General features: G+C 36.7%; 1 protein-coding gene across 3 annotated transcripts in view; it reads left to right on the top strand.

Annotated features, from left to right (window-relative positions):
* RAMP1 (receptor activity modifying protein 1) overlaps nt 1-23322 on the top strand; it is a 60384-nt gene that overhangs the window by 17450 nt on the left and 19612 nt on the right. The gene's annotated exons all lie outside the window — the stretch shown is intronic.

Genomic DNA, 23322 nt, shown 5'->3' with positions numbered 1-23322 from the left:
TTTTTTTTTTTTGTTTGTTACATTGCAAAGCGTGGTAGTTTGTTCCTATATGTTGAAGTGTATTGCCACGCAGGTGAGCTGCCTTATTTTGTGTTAACATGCATGTTGCTGTAATACATAGGTATGAAGCTAGCCTTAGGGAAAATTCTTCAATGATGCCACAGACAGCAATGAAATATCACAGTATTTTTTTAACTGTGATGTGTAATATGAATCTCTAAAACATTTGAAGTCTGTCAATAATAATCCAACCAAAGTTTTTACATGTTTTCCCCTCAATAATGCATCTCAAATAATCCTGCATCCTATTACCTGTGCAAAATATTGCTTGAAACTACTACTATCATTTGGAAGTTTTCTTGCACTTAGGAATAGATCCAGAAATGGATAAATATAGTTTAATGAAAATTTGGGATGGAATTATTTTTGGACCAGATGGAGTGTACTGTGTTTGCTCTGTCATTTAAATAAACTTAACTGTCAGTTGAAAGATGAAATCATTTCCATTAAATCACCCTATTAGCAGTATTACTATGCTTTCGTAATGACGACTTTGAATTATTGTTTTCTGGTCAGATCAGTAGATATGTCAAAGTTTAGGTCATCCATCTAGCTCCAGTCCACGAGGGCCACAACAGGCTAGAGTTTTCATATAAATAGAACATTTCCTAAACCTTAAGCTGTCATACACCTACAATTTTTGGCATTTTTATTAGATCCAGTATTTTTTATAAATCAGCAGCAATATCTTTTTAATGTTAGATTAATATATCATCAATTTTGTGGCTGATTTGAAGCAGTGTACGGTAACATACACACCAAATAGACACTTGAGGAGTAGAAAAGCAATCCTAAATGAATATATAATCAGACTTTATTGGTTTTGCTGTTTTTAAATTACTTTTCATTCTTTTATGAAATAAGATCTTTATTATTCCGGGAAAAATCTAATTTGCATATTCTATATTAATAATCTCAAATCAGTAAATATATAGCTGTACAATACAAAAGATAGATATTACGAAGGCAAATAGCACATAATCCAGTGTGTACTGGTTTCCTTGTTCATATTAATCATATCTTGCTATCATTTTTTTTTCTCTTACAAAATCTCTTTGATTTGATTTAGATGCTAATTACCTCTCTACAGATTTCTAGGCTGTAAATGTAGCATCCGTTCTGCTGCAGTGCTTGGGTGAAGAATCTTTTTTTCATGTTCACTTTGGAGCCCAGTAAGTGGTATATCTGGAAGAAACAATTACATTTCTAAAGTGTACAGACATATCACTGAAAGCTCACTTCAAACCTCAGACTGTCAAGCTTAACCCTCTGCAGGAAATACTGCCAGTAGTGCATTGACAGTGTGGATTGGGGCTGCTAAATCAGATCACTCTGTGCAGGGTCAGGGCCATTCATTTTAATCACAGTAAGCACCGGATGTGATACTGATACCTAGTAACAGAACTGTGCCTGGCTTTAATGTCACACAACATTCCTTTCCAGATCTGTTGCCTAACTGGTGTTGTGTGCTTCTAATAACCTGTCCTTGCTAGTTATGTGAAAAACATTGTCTTTTAAAAGAACACTAAAATATACACAATGAAAAAAAAACTTACAATCTTAGAATAGCTCAAAGCCATAGCCAAAGTCGAGCAATGAACCATGAATAAAATCGAAGCTGGGCAAAGTCAGGAAGACTTGCAGGAGTTTACAATTAAGGTCCAATTCCATACAAAATTAATGTTTTCATTAGTTTTAACAGTTGAATGCCTTTCAGAATTCTTATTGTAGTATCAAACTCTAGTTTTCTCCATTTTTTCTCTCTTTTTTTAATTACCTCCCACAAATGTATACTATTTGGATCCCTAAGTAGGGATAAGCAATTCGGCTGACAAATCATCCTTCATATATTTATTAATTGCCATAAAAATGTATCAATCAAAGATGTTCTATCCTGTGGAATCAGAAGTATCACAAGCTTTTGTTGTACCTGAATATTTCCATGTAGTTCTGTAAGCAGGGAATCATTCAATGTAGGAATGCAGACAATTGTGAAGCATATGTTGTGTGTGAATGTCTCTAGATCACAGAAGTCTGCATGAACATAGTCAAATCAAAGGAAATCAGTTGTTCACTGACTTGCACAATAATTGTTCATCCCTTTGCCCGAAATAAATAGTAAAAAAAATGGTACTCAGATTGCCAATGACTATAAAAAAAAAACAAGATGGGTTAGATGGAGCAATTGTTTTAATCTGAGTTATATAGGATGTACTACAGCCTTATTATTTTGTGCAGGACTTCAGATTCTGCTGTGAACCCTTTGTGCATGTAGTGTGTATGGATAAGGAAGGGTGTCAGCAACTTGTTAAATATAGATGCATGGATAAAATCAAAAAAATTCAGTTATTGGAACCAAATTAAATGCAACAACCTAAATTGTGTTACTTGGAGGTGGTTTGATAATCTTCCTTTGTGTTGCTTTCTGGCTGCTGAACATAGAAAAATACTAGTTACAAATGTATGGGTTGGTCACTTTAGAAAAGCACTTGTTTGCAGCACCCATAGTCTCCCTAGGCAGATATAAAACACAGGAATTGAGTTCAGCCACTTCCTATTTCTCATATCATATAGATATGTGACAACTTGGTCATCTCAGTAGACCACAGAGGAAATAGAGAATTTCTGGCAATTTTATCATTTAAAATAATCTTTTGCTTGAATCATTCCACCCACCAAAGGTAACTATTCACATTCTCAGAATGAACTTTCTTGTCAGGCTGTATAACTTTTTTAATTATAAGATTTGACATCCCCATTTAGTGCAAATGATTTGGTAAAGATTTTATTTAATTAAAACATGTTTAATAAAGACCACTGTTTCTCAAGTAGGGTTCCATGGATCTTGAGGGTTTCCTCCAGAGGTTGCGAGGGGTTTCTTGAGCAATGAACAACTTGTGGCTCCCAGGTCAGTTTAAGTGACACCAATGATCTTTTTGATCATCTGTAAGGGTTACTTACATTCATCTCATTGGCCAGCAATGTAAGAGTCATTCTTCCCAAGGATCACCACACCAATGTGCTGTAAGCTGTAGATATGGTAATGTAAAATGTTAGTTATGTATTAGTAAGAGTTTTTTATCTGCTTTATATCAATACAGTTCCATGTGCTTCAATTCAGTTTCTGTGTGCTTCCTATTTTAGCTGAAAATGGCTGCACTTCCTAGCAGAAAACAGATGGATCTGTTTCGATATTAACTGGTGTGACCTTTTGGGTCTTGTGCTGGCTAAAAGGAATACAAGCAGCCTGTCAGCTCACACTACAAAATCAAGGTCAGCATTCACAATTAATCAGTGTAAGGTGTTGATTGGACTTGTACTGGGTTTTCAGCTCATGCTTTGTCTTGAGTTCTCGCTGTTGTAAAAGAAAAACTATCTCTTCAAATTAATCAAGGTAGCCACCAACATTAGAACATATGGTAAAAAACCACTGTTAATTTTTTACACCCTGTGCATTCATATATGCATGGCTTAGGCTGTGAACCAACCAAAATAATTCAACAGAGGAAGTTATGTTTTTAAGGTAATATCTAATGTTTTTGATTATTTTGTTTATTTTGTTGATATAAAAAGGTCATTTTTCTACACATTGGTTGTTCTTTACTGCCTCTTCCTAAAATGATAGTCTACAGTCACGACTACCATAACTACCATTTTATATTATCTCATACAGTAATGTGCAAATATTTACATTTGGGAAAATGAAAAATCAAAAGGAAACTTGAAAAATATGCATGTCTAATCAAATAGTTCTTGTTATTCAAAGTACCCAGGAAGGATTTTCCTGAGTAGAGTAATAGAATTTCTCCCTCATATTACTCCTTCAGGAACATACTTTGGTGTAGTGTGAACCTAGGCAAGGTTACATAAGTCAATGCAGTGTGTGTCCTCACCTAGTCACTCTGAAAGGAGAGTAAGGACCCACCTAAACCCCTATGTTACATAAATTTCAGCTTTCATTTCTACCATATCTCTATGAAGTTTTTATCTTGCCTGAAAAGTAAATATTAGAGATGACTACAATTAATATAGCAGAATTTGTTCTGCAGAACAAGGTGCTGTTTTTCTTATTTTTATATGTGTTGTATGCTGTTGCATTTTTTGGCTACAGAAATGTTTGGCATGACGTAAAATGTTTTAGCATTTTTTAATTTTTTCCTTTTTTTTCCTTTTCATTACAACAGAGAAGTTGGGTCTCATACTTACATTCCTTTTGTAGTGCTAATCATCAGAACAGTAAGCAAAACCAGGCAGGTGTGTTGTTGCTCTTGTAGAACCTCTTGTGTACCTATGACATTGTTCCCCAAGGGAGATCTATCAACCTAATTACCTGTCAGGGGTATGCCAAGTGCAAATCAAGCCGTCTCCTATTCAGCAAATAATTTATACTAGATTATTCATGTACTTCTCGTTTATATGTTATGTGCCAATAATACACATGATGTTTTGTACTAATTGATATTGTTTTGTAAATCTATAGTAAATATCTTTTTCTGACATTCTTGGTCTGCATACCTTTTAATACGTTTTTGTATTGTGTCAGATGTAATAGGATTTAAATTAAACTTTTTAATAATGTTGTTGAAGTCATTCTCTAAGGACTTAAATTGGAATGCCCCAGAGAATGCATAGGGTGTGATTGTTCCTAATGGGTCTTGTTTATTCATATGCTTCTTTAATGATGATTCATTATATTATTGATGATGTGATACAATAATATGGAAATATTTTGAAATTATATGTGTATGTTTATATAGCATTTTTCTATTAACATATTTACCTTATCAACAAATTGTTCTAATGCTGATTTGTATTACATTTAGAGAATATTTATTTTCCTGAGGAAGCTGTCAAAACTACAAAACGCATAAAAAATGTAACTATTCATAGAAGATATGTGATATAGCCCCTAAAATAATCTGTTTTAGGCTGGGTCTACACGGACGTTTTTAAAAATAGATGTAATTGTTCCTACTGCTTTTATATGCATTTTTATGCATTTGTATTAGCGTTTTAAAGCATTTTTACTGCATATTCACACGTTTTTAACGTGTTTACATTTCAAGTGCTTATAAATGTGGGAAAACGCTGCATAAAATGGAACGCGTTTTTGGGTGTTTTCCAGCGTTAACCCTGCGTTTTAATTTTTTAAATGTTGCAAGCAGCACTATAGATCACGCTCATAAACGTGCCTCAAGGAAACGTCTTGGTGTAGATTGGCCAATGCATGGGAATTTCAAAAATGGGCTTTTAAAGCCTCAGGTTAAACACTGGGGAAAACGTCCATGTAGTCCAGGGGTCAGCAAACTTTTTTGGCTACTAGGCCATTTTAGGAGGTCAAGAAGGCACACTAGGCCGAACTCTCCATTGAGTCCCACACTGATGGCTCCGCCCCCCACCAGGCACGCCCCTGAAGGGAAATCTCTCTCCTCCGCAATGCATATGGAGGAGAGGGAATGTCCCCTTACCCCGGCGGCGAAAGTGTTAACGCCAGCTGCGGTAGATAGGAGGAGGCATAACAAGGAGGGTCAAGAGACGCATGCGGCTCCAGAGCTGCAGGCTGCCAACCCCTGCCGGCCGGGATTAAGCCAGATCGACCAGAGGGGCGTTAGGCCAGAACATACTACTGGCTAGGCCATATCTGGCCTAAAGGCCGGAGTTTGCCTACCCCTGATGTAGACTAAGCCTTAATAATGAGAACATATGATGCAAAGCTATGTTTGAGAAACTATATTTACTATTTTATTATGTATTGGTGGAATAATACTAATACAGTAATTTTTATTGTTAATAATTACACAATGGATGTTGAATGTGCCAAAATAAAAGGCTCTATAGCCTTTTTCAAGATTCTTCTAAAAAGAAAAAAAAAAGTTAGTAATTTGACTGAAGTCCAAGGACTGCTTTTTGAGGATAAAAGTTTGTGCTGTTTTTTTTGTGTCAGGTAATAATTTATACAGGCTGTGTTCCCTGCTTATAAGTGTACCACTGTGATTGTGTTTTACTGTTCCTCCTTTAGACTACTTGTGGATTAGACATCAGTGGATGTGACAGAAATACTGCTTCAGTTTATACAGAAGTTAGCTGAAGTGGAAGCTGTGCCAGAGAGAATTTGATTGGTTGCTATGAGCACCATGCTTTCACAACACTCTTATAAACATTAGTACCATCTTTCAGGGAAAAAATACCAACCTTATTATTTATTTTCTATTAATAACCCTGTCAGCAAGTCCCATTATTACTGGCCAGACTAGTAAATTGTCTGCCAAGTGACACCTGCAGCACACAATGCTTCATCACAACTTTTGCTTCTTCCTTTTTGCAGTAAAACTAATATTCCTGCCTGTTTACAATATTTTATTCATTGGGCATCATTGTACGATTGCAGTATACCAGGTCATTAGTAGAAGATCTCTCTACTTCTTCCCAATTCTACTTTGGACTTTCTTGGGTAACACTCCTCCTCACTGGACAGAGAGATGAGGTCAGGGCTAGAATCAGAAATCAAGAATTAGAAAACTGCATTGCTGAAACCAGAAGTAAGCGTTTCCTGTATATTGTGCAGGGTAACATAATTGGCAAACAATTAACCGTTTTACCTTCATAATGTTTCTTAAGCAGTTCCCATGGATTTTGACTTTAGGCAAGTTCATTTACTTTTCTTTATTCATATCCTGAACTGCATTCATAAAAGCATGAAAGGCAGCAGAATTCTCTGAATAAAGAAAAGGAATGACTCAAAGCTGCAAAATGACTTCTCCGCTACAAGTAGGTCATAAGCAAATGAACTTTATCAAGCTACATATAATTATGCAGACTTGGAGCTACACACAGTTATCATGTGTATATTCAAGTTAAATCACAGTGCCTGCAATTGTATATACAACATGTTGACCTGAATTAGTGCAATATTTTAATGACTTTTGTGTTTTGGTTTTCTTTTTTTTTCTTAAGATATTCTCACACATAATTGAGTATCTTTGGACAATGGATTTTAAAAAATATTCACTTGTGAAGTGATAGTTTATTTTGCTAAGTAAAGCCTAAACTCCCTAGTAATTCAACATGTTTATGTATTTTTATTTGGGAAATAGCAATTTTAACTAAAGGTATTCCAATGTTGCTTGGACCAAAATATTCTTTAATACTAGTGCTATTACGGGTATATCCCAGATCAAAAATACCTTAACCAGATCAAGCTACATATTAGTGACAATAGAGATGATTTGATTTTCTAAAGGTGTAGAACAGAGAAAATGTTTACTTATGAATGTTCATATTGGAATGAAGGTTTCACTTACATTGGTGATTGTGTTCATGTTGAAATTGTATTTTGCAAAGAATACCCAATCTTGTGAAAGAAAAAAAAAAAGAGCAGGGTGGATGAATAAATTAACTTTAATAATAACACAAATGATCTTCCAGAAACTATGTTTTGCTTGCTATTCTCCAACAATAGGCTCTGTCAGCCTTGCCAGCCTTTCTGATTCTTCTTAACCACAGAACTGTCCAACATCTTCTGACAGAGCCATGGATATGGATCTAAGAACACAAACTGTCTGCTCCAGCACACACCATCCAGGTCAAATTTTAGGTTCAATTCCCTTTCTTTTAACTGGCAGTCCAATCAAAACCTGCAGACATTATATATGTTACAGCCCAGACTGTTGTGATTATAGCCAGATCCTGTGAAGCGGGGTATGGAGGATGAGTGTTCAGCTGTTCACTGTGATGGTAGCACAGCAGCATTACTGCAGACCTTGGAGATTCAGGACCCAGGGCAATTGTTTATCATACCCATCCAACAAATGCAAAGTCAAGTTCCTGGTCATAGTTAATGTTGATTTTCTGAGTAAAAATTTAACACAACCTCTACAAGAAACATGCAGCCATGGACAAGAGTGTTGCCACCTCTCCATGAATAAAAAGTGAGTAAAAAGTATATATGTAATGTAACTGACAAAGGTAAGTGGTACCCATCAGTAAAAATTTTTGTATTCAACATAAAAAGTTTGTTACAAGTCACTACAAGGTAATTACTGTAAACAAGTCATTTGTGTGGCTCTCAACTAGACCTCTGCACCTCTGCTGCTTTGTGTCACCTGTTGGAGGACCAAGGATCTGTGGCTAAGACAGCTTTCTGACACTGGCCAATACATTTTGCTCCAGAATGGCTTAATGGTGTTTAGATTTCGTTGTTCCCTGTAAAGACTCAAGGAACCCCATGTCAGACACTGCCTAAAACATAAAACAGCCTCTTCCACCTTTTTACAGTAAGTATGGTGTTCTTTTCTTTGAAAGCTTCCTTTTTTTCATGTCTGTGGACACAGAGCTGATATGACTTTGCCTTATCTGTCCAACTGGCATTTTCCCAGAAGCTTTTTCCCTTGTAAATATGGATTTTAGCAAATTCCAGCCTGGCTTTTTGTGTTTGTTCTCTTGGGTTTGCCTCTGTTAGGCCCACTGTCACTTAAAAAGCAATGGATGGTACAGGCAGATACTGATTGACCTTGAGCCTCTATGTCTTTGGAGGTTATGGTTGGATTTTTTTACCACTCTCACTGTTCTTCTGCCTCTCCTTGGGTCGATTTTTCCCATTGTTGCTATGTCCACTGAGGTTGGCTACTATCCATTAGACCTTAATGTCTTTTAAATATTTTCAACTGTTGTCATAGGAACATCAAACTGCTTGGAGAGGGTCCTATAGCCTTTGCCTTTAATGTGATAATTCTTTCTGATCTCTTTTGATCTTTCTTATCTTCCTCTGGTCCATGTTCACTGTGGAACACACAATACTAAGAGGAAGAGTGGCTATTTTTCTCCATTTAAAATGTATATATGTATAAAACGACTGACTGCACTCAATATCTGGCAGCTTATGGTCATTCGGTGGACCTTTTTTGAATTGATAGTACCTAGCCACCACATACACATAGGGGCTGATTTATTAAAGCTCCAAGGCTGGAGTGGATACACTTTCATTGGTGAACCTGGGTGATCCAGCAAACCTGGAATTATTTAAAGTAATTTTCTATTTGTTAGCAAATGTTTTCCATCCTGGACCAGATCCATTCCAGGTTTGCTGGATCACCCAGCTTTACTGATTAAAGTGTATCCTCTCCAGCCTTGGAGAGCTTTAATAAATCAGGCCCATAGAGGCTTGTGTTTAGGACAGGTAAGGTTTCAGGTAATTATCATAGTATCACCCATTCACAAAATGTGTCCTTTTGTAACTACTAGCTTACCTACATAAATAAATACACCCAGGTAAGCACTGTAACCGCTTTTTTTCTGTGCTTTAACCTATTAGTTCCATCTATTAGTTTGTCAGATGCAGTGATCCTCCTTTATTAGATTTTTGGCCAGAGGCACAGAACATCTAAGATTGAAGGTCGCAGATTAGCCACTGATCAACTGCTCTAACTTAGTCTTTTCCTATTTCAACTTTTTGCCAGTTCCACCTGCTCATACTTGTTTTATTTTAGTTCTCCCTGTTCCTCTTTGCCACTAGTGGAAAATTTCCAAGTAAAAGGATCCTATGATTGACTACGCTATAGCTTATGTGGCAACGCTGCTGCTTGACTTGCCACTTAAACAGCTATGCTGTGTCCTTTAAAGTTGCAGCAGCCTGTTTGTTACATATATATTGCCATAATAGCCAAGTTGTTGCCAACATATAGCTTTTTTGTATGTTTCCTATGTATTTCAACAATTACACATTTGTTGCCTGTGTACTATCACACCTGCCTGTTTGTTACCCAGGCATTGTTTCCTATTTGTTTCTTACAGTATGTCCTAATTGCCTGTTGACCACTTATCATCACAAATGCTTATTATTTGTCAATATGTTGCAACAATTGCTAGTAACTTGTGTGTTGGCAAGTGATGCTATTTGTCAGCCTTTGTATTAGAGAGATCAAATTTGTCTAGTATGGGTATCCCTGCACACTCCAATCTTCTATTTTCAGTTTCTGGTAACCTTTGCAGCGCATATTTTCTTGCATACCATGCCATGACATAGCTTCCATAGATAATGCAACAGCATTCACCATTTCCTGAGTGTACTAATGATGGGATATCTGTTTTACTGTTCTGCTCAGTGCTGTCATTAGGCACAGTTATGTCAAAGTTCACTGCTGCTTGTCACATATTCTCCCACAGTTTGCTGGAAGGGGCTGTGGTCACATTACTTCACAGTCACACAGGGAAGCAGAAGGAAATGGATAAACTCAGTTTAGAGTTCTGCTGACTTACAGAATTAGGGGAAAAACTGGAAGTTATAGCACTAGAAGTCAAACACTCAAGTGTTTTCCTTCTCTTTTCTAACTCCTAAAAATTGTGCTGTAGGTATAGCAAAAAAGGAGGAAAAAGGAGGTACACCATTGACCCATACATAACTTCCAAGAACTATACAAGTCCCTCTCCATTTAATTTCTCTATTGGATAAGACTATGATTGGATAGTGGAGGGAGAGCAGCTCATGGATGAGGTTATCTCTGTGTTTTTTTTCTACAATCACTAAGCTCCAATCGGTAGAGAAAATTACACACAAATATCATGCAAATTGTTTAAACTTGGTGCCAATCAATTTTTTTTTACAGCTTGCAGAGTTAAATTGGCTTAGGTTCAAGCCAGTGCAATTTGCATGACATTTGCATAAAAATGTGAAGTCCAGTATGCCATTTACTATCTCAACAGGGACACATAGAAGTGCTATTTTTAGAAATAATGCTACTTTCTTTTAATTATTTAAAACTGGTTACTAAACCCACCTCCCTTTGCTCCATTATCGGTGCTGATATCTTCACCCAGTCTTCTTCCAAGCTCAGGTCTTTGGCCATCTTGATTGGGAAGGCCAGATTGATGAAATGCCTGCACACGCACAGGGAGTTAATTCATTCCCTCACACCTACATACTGTATGCCGGGAGCATATAAAGGATTGCACGTGGTACATCTCTTCTCCAATAAAGAACTGTCAGCTAGCAATGCTTTTGTTTTTAAAGTATAGTTCTGCTTAAATTGCCCACATTTTCACTGCTCATTTTATATTTAGTAGATTTAAACTGGCACATGTGTAGTCGAAGGTTCTACAATAAGGCTTCAACCTTGTACCATCTGCTAAAAAAACATCAATCTCTTTTAGTGCTGTCAGATCACATTTCGTCTGTTCTGTTGACAGTCTTGTCCTAGTACAATAACTGGCATCCTCTAAGGGTATTGACCTTCCCTAAAGTAAAAAGTCACGCTTCTGTTTGTTCGGATGATTGGCTTTGACCCTATACAAATATCCACATGCTTGATTTTCTTTGTCCTGGGGTCTGCAACTAATTGGTAACATTTATTACATGGAAAATTGTGTGTAGAACACAGATAAACCTTCCATGTTATTTAGCTGGATATGCTGACAACTTAATTGTATATATAACAAGAACAGTCCTGATAAGGCTTAAATCCAAATATTGACAATCTGGCAGTAAACATTGGACTGCTTTGTTTAATGAAATGTATGACCCCGGAGTATTAAAAATTGTGTACACTTTATATCTAATCCAGTGATTTGGCAATAACAACACAAACAATACACATTTTGTACATGGTGACCATGTTTTCATCCTAACAAATGTCTTTTTAAATTAGTTTCTTATTTTAGGATTTTAGTTATATGTCCAACAGCAGATTCATCAGCTGAAGTCTGACTGTTGCAATTTCAGGTTTGATGAACACATTCCAGGTAGATATGAATGATACAAATGAATGAAGCTGTGAATTAATGTATTGTTAAATTTATTTTTAAATACAAGTAGAGTAAGTACCCCAGTTGAATGGTATTACAAGTTGAATGCCAGACAAGGTTTTGTAAATCTTAAGACTGGACTCAAAGTGAACATTGTCACCATTTAAGCATGTAAACATAATGGCACCTTCAAAACCTGCTCTATTATCAATGAATTCCTCATTTTTCCAAGGGGTTCAGACTAGCACTGTTACTAATATAAAACAATGACAGATTCTTATCAAAAGTCAACAGCTCACCTGTCATCTCCATCCGCTCCTCCAGGCTTTTGGTATAGGCAGGGAAGGGCAGATATATGTTTGATGTGGGGGCTCTGATAGACAGACTGACCCGAGACTTGACCTTCTCTATGTCATGTGATGGGCAGCTCCTAATGGGTAATACCTGGACCTTGGGGGTTGGACTGGAGCATAGCATTTGTGTATTGATTAAGTTGGTTATATGCTAAATAGTTTGTATTTGGGTGTGATATCGGCAAACATTGCCAAAGGAATTATTTAATTTAAATGTGACTGTGTATGTTGGCTTCATTCAAGCATTAACACAGTAGCCTAAAAAGACATGTTTTTCTAGGTAAGTGCCTAAGAGGGTGCTGATCACTGCAAACTAGAAATCATACCCAAACTATTGCTTGTGGGGCTTTGGCAGCATAGTGCAGAACAGATTTTATCATTACCAGTGCAATACAAACTGCTCCATTACCAATCAAGGGCAGGAAAGTAAATGCATTTGGGAACATGTATATGCCTGAATGAGCCCTTAAGAAGGACACTGTCACTAGATTTGTAAAAGATATGTAAATACATTATAATTAGGTACAGTTATAATACTCATTATTACTACCTCTGCTACAGACAGCCTTTGCTCTCCATTCAGAGCATGAAGCATTAGTAGAATCATTGGGGTCTATTTATAAATCATTCAATCTGACAATCAGCATACATACCCTGGTGGAGAATGGTTCAGGTCCATATATTTTCAATAGACGAGATTGATTTTTTACCAGAGAATGTGTGCTAAGATGTGTGCTAATGTGTGCCAGGTTCACTGATCAATGAATAGATCTCTTAAAGTGGAACTACAGATTAGGATGGGTTTACATTTCTCCCTCACCCTATAAAAAAAAAAAAAAAAAGCTGTTCTTTTTACATTCCAACACCAAGTCTCCATTATTTTTCCTCTGTCCTTTGCCCGCAGCCCTCATGGGGGAGAATGGCATTGTGTTATTTTGCCTGTTTCTTGTGATAGTGATATGACAAGTGTTATAACAATTTCTACACTGTTCTATGAATAAAAAATCTATACTATATATATAATAAATAGCTACTTACAGAGGTGTTTAAGGCCATTTAAGTTCACTCCAACACAGTTAAAAAGGTTGTAAATATTTAAAGCCCCAATACTTGCCAAAGAGTATTTCTTGTAAAAATCCTTCATCTTGAAGCTTTCTTTCATTTAGGAAACATATTAGGTTTGCTAGCTGATTTCATGCAGTAACTATATATTGCTCTGGCAAGCTACATTGTTTCCTCTTGGGCATGTGCTATTATTTGTCTTCAACCAGCCTTCAGTTGCTGTTGGTAAATAAAAAATGTCAGGATATTCTGACTGTATTCTCAGGCTGACATGCATCCCTCTCCGCACATAAAATAAATAAAATGTCATCAAACACTGAAGGGTTAGACTGCTGGGAACTGACCTTGACAATGAAATCTGCTCATCAGAACTTCTCATCCACAGACTTTCCAAATGATCATTGGTACACCTGCTCCGAACTTCATTGCAGCATTGCTGTGAAAAATGGTTTCTTTTCTCTTTTCTATTTTATTTTCCTTTTTTTGTGCTCCTTGACTTAAAAAATACCCCAAATTTACTGGGTGGAAAAATAATTTTTGTTTTAAGGGTACCTGAATGTTCAGCGTAGCAAAATGAACTACACCTGTTCTCACAAACAGAAGCATATTTTTTAATGGCTAAAGTGTGTCTATATGCAGAACAAACTTAGCAGTGTGTATATACCCTTCACTACCATACAGTGTGATAAAAGTGATAAAATACAGTGCAATTTATTTTTCTTAATCCAGAGAAACCCTTAATAATGTACCAGGCAGTGGGGAGTGAAACTTTAGGCACCAGGAAAGAAAAGTGAGGTGGGAGAAGGCATTAATTAGTCTATATCTGGGCATTTTTTTCCCTGGGGAAGTTTTTTAATGGTGTTTGTGACCCAATTTAAGAGATTCATTGCACTGGGGGTCTGTCACTAAAGTATACACTGGTAAGGGGTCTGTAACTAATATCTGTACTGAGAAATTATCACTGAGGTCTGACCTAGGAAGGAATTATCATTAATGTCTGCATTGAGGGGTTTATTACTGAGATCCACACTGTTACTGAGGTTTGCATTTGGGGGTCTTTCATTCATGTCTGCACTGGGGGATCTGTCACTGTCTGTCCGTGAGATCTTTACTGGGATTCTGTCACTTGGGATCTGTCACTAAAGGGTCTATCTTTAAAGTCTGCTGCAAGGGGTCTGTTATTGAGGTCAGCACATTAAGGGGTCACTGAAAGGTCCATCACTCCACTTTTATTGAGGACTGCTTTGGGGGGTCACTATTGTATACCCTGATGGGGTCTGAGGTCTGCACTTCTGACCTGTCAAAAGGGGTCTGCTACTGAAGGATTAATCACTGAGGCCTTTACTGGGGTTCTGTAACTGAGAGTCTTACTGAGGTCTGCATAAGTCTGTTACTGAGGTCTGCATAAGGGGTCTGTTACTGAGGTCTGCATTAGGGGTCTGTTGTTAAAGTCTGTGACTGTGTGGGTGTAGATAGTAGTAGGTAAAACATTTTACTGATGTAGTTTGTGTATTTAGATATTTTTAATCCCCACGTTTTAAAAATTAACTGAATTTTGTTTTATGGGTCTGTTTAAATGCATTTTTCCAAATGTTGTAAATAATTCATTAAAACCCACAAACTAAGAATGCAAACTTATATAGGTGATGAGTACAATTTAGTGAACAAAGCACTAGATAAAATCAGGCCAGCTGCCTGGCATATACAGCAATTAGGAGAAGGCTAGAGAGCTAGGCAAAGGATCTGTTTGTGAACCCTTCCATTAATGGGATAGACAGAGTTAGTGTTTAACTACTTAATGGGTTTGGAAACATTTTTCCTCATACTCCCAAGTCTCTTTCTATTATATCCATTCATCAGCCCACTTTGCCTGCTTTGGACATAGCTTCAGCTAATTTCCTCCCTTGACAATTGTGACTCAGAAATCTCCTGTGGTTGTGATGGTTGTAGTGACGCCAGCGGTGGATCCTCGCTGGCTCGGTTATAGCATGTGAGGTTTCATCGGGTTATTTGTGCAGGTTCAGCGCTCAGGGACAAATTAGCAATGTTTAACTGTTATTGCTTATAGCATTTCTTATTCCCTAGCCTGCTTTCTAAAAACAGCTCTATTTACTTCAAAGACAAAATCTTTCTACTTATAAACTAAACTTTGCTAAATCTAAAGGACATGCTTACTAAGTATGAAGAGTCACGTAGCAACATTACATACATATAGCTGAATGTGTATTTCACTCCCTCTGTATCAAGAGCCTGTATATGACAGTTACACACCATGTGAATGCTAGGGGCCCCGGAACACTATTGTATCCTAGGGGCCAACTCTGTCTCAGTGCATTATCTAGATAGAAATATATATACAGTATATTAAAATAAATGTTATCCTTCTTCTCTCTGTTTCTTTTTTTTAAGTGCCTAAGGGAATTAATTGAAAACAAAAGGCACAGATCCTCTTTGGGTCTCACTATATCTAAGGTAGAAAATTGGTTGGCCCCTGCTTTCTGTTACATATTGTTTTCACTGCCCCTTTTTGCAGATTTTACATAGTTAGGAACCTAGCAAGTATTATCAGCTAGGGAAATATCTATCCAGGTCTTGCTTTCCATTACTGAAGCCTGAACTCACACAACCTTAGCACCCACAGGAATACCCCTTACTAGAATACCCTTTCAGATTTGTGGTAACATGCTCAACTACTTCCATTTAAAAGTTGGGAACAGTTTTGTTAAGGGAGGTGGTGGTATCAAAAACATCTATTTTATCAGAAATTAAATAAATTTATACAGGGAGTTTAAAAGCAAAATAGTACAAAAGTCCATTCCCAGCCAGCATATGCAAAGAAGGATCTTTGTTGTTTGTGGGAGCAGTGGTCTCTCTGCAGAGGTCCAGCATGCTCCCTGTTGCGTCATAAATCAAGCTGTTCATCGAACAGGAAGAAAGCTTTGCTGATTCTAGAGCTATATGTCAGACTAAGCAGCCGGTGTGGTGTATTTGAGAGAGGACGTCTACCACACTAAGCACATGGGTCCTTAAAAGTATGCTGACAGGTAACACCTTTTGTTTGAGTGCACCTGGAACGTATTTAGCATGTTTAAACTAAAAATTCCTTTGGGCTTTAAGTATGTTGTCAGTTTTGGATCAGTTTTATACTGTTTTTATTGTTTTTGTCTGATTGATTAAATGCAATGTATGGCTATATTGAAATACATTTTGACATCTATACACTGCTTTGTGCTAAAGAACTATACACTGCTTTGTGCTAATATTCTTTATCAGACTCCAGGAAATATGTTTTAATGACATCTTTAATGTTTAATACATTTTAAATTGGACGTGGTTAAATAAAGGTACAATGCAAAACTAATACATATAAATATTAGCAATTAAGTGAAGCCCTTTTAGCTAAACATTTGGAGAAATCATACTTATTGACCTGCATTTTCTGTTCTGTTCCCTAATGCCTGTCTCTCATGCCAATTTAATGGCTTTAAATGGTTATAGGTCATTGACGAATCCGTATCAATAGGTCAAAAGGTTGGGTCACTGCGATAAGTCATTTAGTTCTGTTTAAAAAAGTCAACTTGAGCTATTCAGCTTGTAAACAGTGGATAAGCAATGACTTGAAGACATATGAAAAGAGACTGAAAATTTCACCTGCTAATTTTAAAATACAACATACTATATCATGTTTCATTATTTAACTGACTTAATTTAAAAAAAAAAAGAAAAACATTTAAATTTTTCTTTTATATAAAAGATTTAAAAAAATGTACAAAGTCACAATTTTTCCAATTAAAAAGAAAGGGAGGCCCGTAGTGTACAAAGTTACATGCAGGCATGACAGGAGTGGGAAGCCCCAGCAAGAGGGTAAGGAGAGGGTTTATGTTTCAGCAAGAACAAGGGGAGGGGGAGTGTTAGCACAAGGTGAAGAGCATAGGTTAGAGAAAGGGAGAGGGTGAGACAACGGGTTAAGGCGGTTGGGGACTGTGAAGGTGAGGATCCTGGGCATGGAAAACGGTGTGGTGGAAAGAGGGGTCCTCTGAGGTAGGGTCCCTCTTTATGTTTTATGTTGGTTAAGGCCCCTGAGCCAGTGCTGGGCGGCTAGGGGCCAAGGGGGCCAAGTTGGATTGGAATGTTGGTGGAGAACGGTTTATGCCTTCCGAGACCTGCAGCATAGTGGTGGTTAAAATGTGAAGCAGAAAGGTTCATCTTTTTGTTATTGGGGATTTTGGGGATTTTAGTTGGTTATTTGGATTATGGTTATGAGGATTGTTATGAAGAGGACTTTATATGTTAGTTGCTGTTTGTCTGTCTGTTTGTTTATGGTTGGTCTGTTTTTTTGTTTGTTAAATTGTTAAATAATGTATTGACATTTATGGTTATTTATTTTGACAAAGTTGGTTATTTATTTATAAACTGTTTAATAAACGGCTGCCTGCCAGCCAATTTTAAGCGCACCTCAGTGTCTATGTATTTCTTAAGTCGTGGAGTCAGGGGGTTGTGGTTGGTGAGCAGGTTCAGGGGGGTGGAAAAGGGCAAGATGGAGGTGGTTTAGCTAAAAGGTGACGAGCTGGGAGGTCCCAGCTACCCTGCTTATGTGTTATAACTTTTTAGACTGTAATATTAGGTAAATACCATGTACCCTCCACTCTGCTGTCTACAGAGCCGTCATAAAGAGAAAGAAAGTAAATCCCCAAACCCATCTTCCACTGTAAATCCAAAACTAAAATAGGTTTTTAGAAAATAGGTTTTAGATTTTTAGGGTTTTTAAAGAATCTAGAAATCTAAAGAATTGCCCATATCATGGACGTGTGTTTTTTAGCCAGTTATCTAGACATCCCCACTACAAATGCCTTATCACAGGGATAATTCCACTAGAATATAAAACTATTGGGGTTTTTAGCATCACTAGGCTCCAATTTGTAGATAATTAAAAAAGAAGGGATACCTCAAGCCTGGCTACAATCCAATATGTCACTCAACAATATAGTGACTGAAATAAATTGTTTAGGAAAGTCTATTGAAGGCACATTTTATATTCAATTCAGACTGAAAAGAAAATAACCACATTCTTCATTGCCCAGGACAAGTATTGATGAATGATCATCAGCTTAGCTATTTCTATTATCTTGAAATCAATTGACAATAAAATCTTTACAGAAAATCTATACATTCACAGCTGTGGAGCCTTGATGAACATGCAAATTTCTAGGGTATTGTCCAAGACATTTCTCCTCTCTGGCACGTAGAATCCAATACTCCTGATGAGCCGTCGGGAAACAAAAGCTGAATGTACCATGTTAATAAAGCATTTAATGTACATAGCCACCAATCATTCTAAAATTGCTCAAGAAGTGCCATAGGCTTCCTTATGGAAAAATACATGTTTAGGATAATTCAACAAGGCAACACAAGCAATAGTGACTGGACAATAGGAATCAGCAGCAAGTAATATGCCATTGTTCATTAAAACTAGATGAGAAACTGAAATCAGTAAAGTCCCTCTGCACTGTGTATTACCATAGTTTGCTTTCACTTCCTCGCTGCTGATTTTGGTGCTTTTTGGACTACTGCGTTTTTTAAAAAAAAAAAAAACATTGTAAAGCATTGTACAAATGTATCCAGCAAACAGAAAATTAATTCCTGGTTACCTAAGGCAATTTATTTAATCACAAATTTCCATAATAAACGTGTCCCAATGTCATATTTAGTAGGGGATTACATCTACTTGAATATATGAACTGAAATAATTATTTTATTAGTTCACAAAAAACTGTAGTAGACCATATTACAATATTTCCTATTAAATACCATAATCACAGCATTGTAATTGATGGGTGAGTATCTCCCAGATTTATTCATTTATCTTACCATGATGAGATGGTGTTCATTGGCCTGGAACTTGCATTGTAATGAGTTGACATGGGGATCTATCTGTGATGGTCTTGACTTTGTTGTCTTTGGAGATACTTTATGAGTCTTTCCTTTGGATCAAAGTCCTATCATCCTTCACCCCACTATTTAATGAGCTTTTGCTGTCATTTGGTAGTGGGGTGGTGGTTGACCTGTAATTAGCTACAAGGCCCAATATTGTTGAGCTGAACCAAAGACTTCTAACCCTTAATTGACCAACTGCAGACAGGGCACAGAAGATGGCTAGTAGACAACTTGTGGTGTCCAGTCCTTTGCAGGACAATTTAGTTTAAAAATGTAAAACAAAAGAGATTACAATACATAGTACATAAAAAGATAAGGGTGATATTATTATAAGACGTTGGTACCTTACAATAAATTGATTTGGGAAAGTGAAGAAGGAAAATTATAAAAATAGTTCAATGTGATTTTTTTTTTTTAAACAACAGAGCCTTACCTGGCCATTCTCTGCTTTGTTGCTAGAATACATTTTATGTTCTGTTTCTGATATGAGGCATATCTAATCATTCCTTATTTTGTTTTATTTAGAATGTATTTTTATGCAAAGCAGAGCAAGTTTAGGCGGATTAAGACTTCATCTTATTGACAGCGCTCTTGTACAACCTCAGCCTAATTACTAAGTTTTTAGTAAATACAGAAAAGCTAATGCTGGTGCCAAGATACCTCACAAGCTATACTGTAGTGACAAGAGAAAGTAACAACATATATATTTATAGACATAAACACTAAAAAATATACTGAATACACAATGAGCCTATCATGATGGGGTCCTGTGGAATTGCACAGGAATACTTTTCCTTGACTACCACTAATCCTGTTGTGTAGCAACTAACAAGCTACCAAGAAATCTCAGATCACCAGTAGATATTGTGAAATATAGCATCTTCTTAATGCCTGACACCAATGATACCAAGCTCATCCGGCATGCCAGAATATGACAGGCACATTAATTACAATTATGAAATACTGTGTGCTTGTCAAAGCCTAGGTGTCTGTTCGTACTATATTGATCACGCTGATGTGCCACAATTACCTTGCAAGTGTGAATAGAATATGTATTAGTTATTAGACATGATTTCATCTACGTAACTGGTGTACCTACCTATTATTTATCTACTGAGACTTTGTATTAATTGGCTTTATTGTGTTTGCTTGCACATTAAAATAAAAATGTTGTATTTATTAATGAAGAATTTGAAAGCATTTGCTGTGAAAGTCCTGATTTGTGTGAAGAAATAAATTTAACACATTTGTTTTGTGGGATGTGGCAAAAGTTAAAATAATTGTTGGAAACAACTTATTCTACTATCTACTGTATCTGCCTAATGTTATATTTCTTTTATATCGATGAATTTTTTTACTTTCTCTTGTTATTTCTTTCTTTAAAAAGTCAATGTTCTTCTTTGAGATGATTTCAGTACATCTTATCTTGGTAATCCTTTTGTCTGACACAATCACTCAATCTGTTTGATTATAGAACTTTCTTTTTTTGATTGATGCAATCAGGAAATTGACAGTGTTGTTAGCTGCGGTCCCTTTTAAATTTAAATCATTACTTATTTATTAAGTGATGGACTGTCCAAAACCTATTATTTCAGATCTGATAAGCGTAGCCTCAGATAATATGGCATTGTGTTGGCTTTTATTCTACTGCCTCACACTGTGCTGCAGTATTGTATTTGGCAGTGGTATTGGCTGATGTGGATGGGCACATTGAGTAGATTTATTTTTTTCACATGGGATAGATCTGTGCATCTGTGATATTCTAAAAGTTACCATACATGGAATAATTGTAAAACATTCTGTGTTTGGGGAGAAAATGATCGTGGCAGATGAGCGCCAACACTGAGCATGTAAATTGACTTGGCCCGAAAATCTCAGGTTTCTGCTTCTTTGTGATCTAATTGTAGCTGTAGTTAAACAATAAAAAAATCATTTCCATCAGTGCTGTGTTTTGAATGTGTAATTTCAGGAACCTGTGGTTGAGGGAAATATGTAAAAGCCATTGCTGACCTTTTTCTGAAAAATGCTAGTTTCATGGTGGTTCTGTAGTTTGATAAAACACTACCCTAGGTACACTGGCAGGACGGTGCTCTGATTTTCACCTCTAGTAAAATGCAATTATATGTAAAAAGAAAAAAAATATATAAAAAAATAAATAATAAAAATAGATATTTATAGGCAGTGTGCTGTCTGCTTTACAACTAGAGAAAGGGAGGTAGCTTTATATCTTGGTTTATTGTGAGTCCTCTGACTCGTCTCACTCTCCTCAGCACACATTGTGATTTCTGCATTTAGCAACAATTGTTCAGGGGAACAATGAGGGCAACATTGTTCAAAGAAAACAAATTATGAAGGAAATCTGAAGTAGATTTTAGAGACTTTGGAAGCCATTATGTTAACACAACATATTTGCTGATCCCAAAGTACAAATACTTGGGATCATATTTATAAAGCAGTGAATGCACTGACATTCTCTTAACATTCACTGATGGTGTATCTTCCTGGCACATATGTTTTAAGTTAAAATGACTGATTTACCTGTAGCTATTGATTGGTGAATGTCACAATCACTGCTTTATAAATATGTTCCTTAGAGTCATTTGCCTACAACTAATAAGTATACTTAACTAAGTTTACTTTTTCACTTTCTAAATCTTAGTCCAGGTCAATAACATGGAATGTTATATAACTAGAAACAACCAAGTCAGTAATGGTTTCAGAAGGGGGTCAGCGTTGGTTTCCAACACATTTCTTTTGTTTTCCATAAAGGCTAATTCTTGCTCTGTATGCCTCTATGTTCAGGCTAATTTCAGGGCATAGGCAATATAAGTGCTCAGTTAGGGAGCCACATTCACCTTTGTCTATCTGTCCTGGCTGATGCCAATTCTTGTGTCAGTCGGCCGCACGGCTTGCACCAACAATAGCGTCCTGTGGAGGTGAGATGTTGGGCCTCATTTATTAAAGCTTCCCAAAGCTGGAGAGAATACACGTTCATCAGTGAAGCTGAGTGATCCAGCAAACCTGTAATGGATCTGGTCCAGGAATTAAACATTTGCTAGCAATCAGCCAATGATTTTGAGGAAATTCCATTCCAGGTCTGCTGGATCACCCAGCTTTACTGATGAAAGTGTATCCTCTCCAGCCTTGAGGCGCTTAAATAAATTAGGGCTGTAGAATACCGTATTACTATCTGCTTTGCTGAAATGTTATTGCAGTCGTACTTTCATTTCTTTAGCGTGAGTGTCAGTGGGTTTGCAGCTCCATGCTATATTGGCACTAACCCAGATGTCTTTAGCACTTGGGTGGAGTTTGATGAGATTTGGAATAAATAACACAGTGCTCAATGTGTATGCTCTTATGCACTTGAGTATTTGCATGTAACTCAAAAGAAGCCCATTTAGTCATATGAAAGAACTAAGCCATAGCTGATTTATGACCTCCTAAAAGTGCATGTTAAAAAATCTTTTATACAAAGGCAAAAATTAAAACTTTACCGCCTAAAATAAAGAAAGGATTCTTTACCTTTCATAGGTAAAATGTTTCCAACCTTTTAGAACTTTTTGGTCCTGCTAGTTTCATTGTCCTTGAGTTGTTAGTTTTGTACCAGCACTGAAATGGGCCTTCTCACATCTTTGGTAAATTTTGCTCAGCAGCAAAGATTCTGGATCACAAGACTGGGTCAACTTACTCCACCTAAGGTATGGTGTGCTGCAAGGGAAGCTGAGAGTTTAGGTCAAGCAGAGATTTCTGCTTCAGAGGAGCCACTGTAACTCTGTTTACATTACTTGCCTTGCAAACTGTATAGATGAAGATAGCGGTTATGCAACCACACCTAGGCATGAGCACAAAAATGTATTTAGAGGGAAGTTTGGGTGGTATTGAAGGGCTTTCTTTTACAATAATTTACATCTGCTTTAATTGATGTAGAACTTTGGACCAATGTGGACAAGTCTGTCCTGGATAATAAATCAACAATAAATTTGTTGTCACCCCTGAAGGTTACAAAAAAATGAAATGTAAAATATTAATTTTTTTCTAAAGTTTAAAGTCTACCTCCAGGCAAAACACAAAATTAAATAAACATCTAATATATCTTTATTGTAAAGTTGCATATATGTGCAATTTGTTGGCCAAATTCCTGTGCTAGGCTGACAATACCACACTTTGATTCTAAATT

Source organism: Pyxicephalus adspersus, chromosome 7 (genome assembly GCF_032062135.1).
Source record: "Pyxicephalus adspersus chromosome 7, UCB_Pads_2.0, whole genome shotgun sequence".
Taxonomy (NCBI): domain Eukaryota; kingdom Metazoa; phylum Chordata; class Amphibia; order Anura; family Pyxicephalidae; genus Pyxicephalus; species Pyxicephalus adspersus.
The sequence above is the reverse complement of the archived record's forward strand: the minus strand, read 5'-3'. Positions and strand labels throughout refer to the sequence as shown.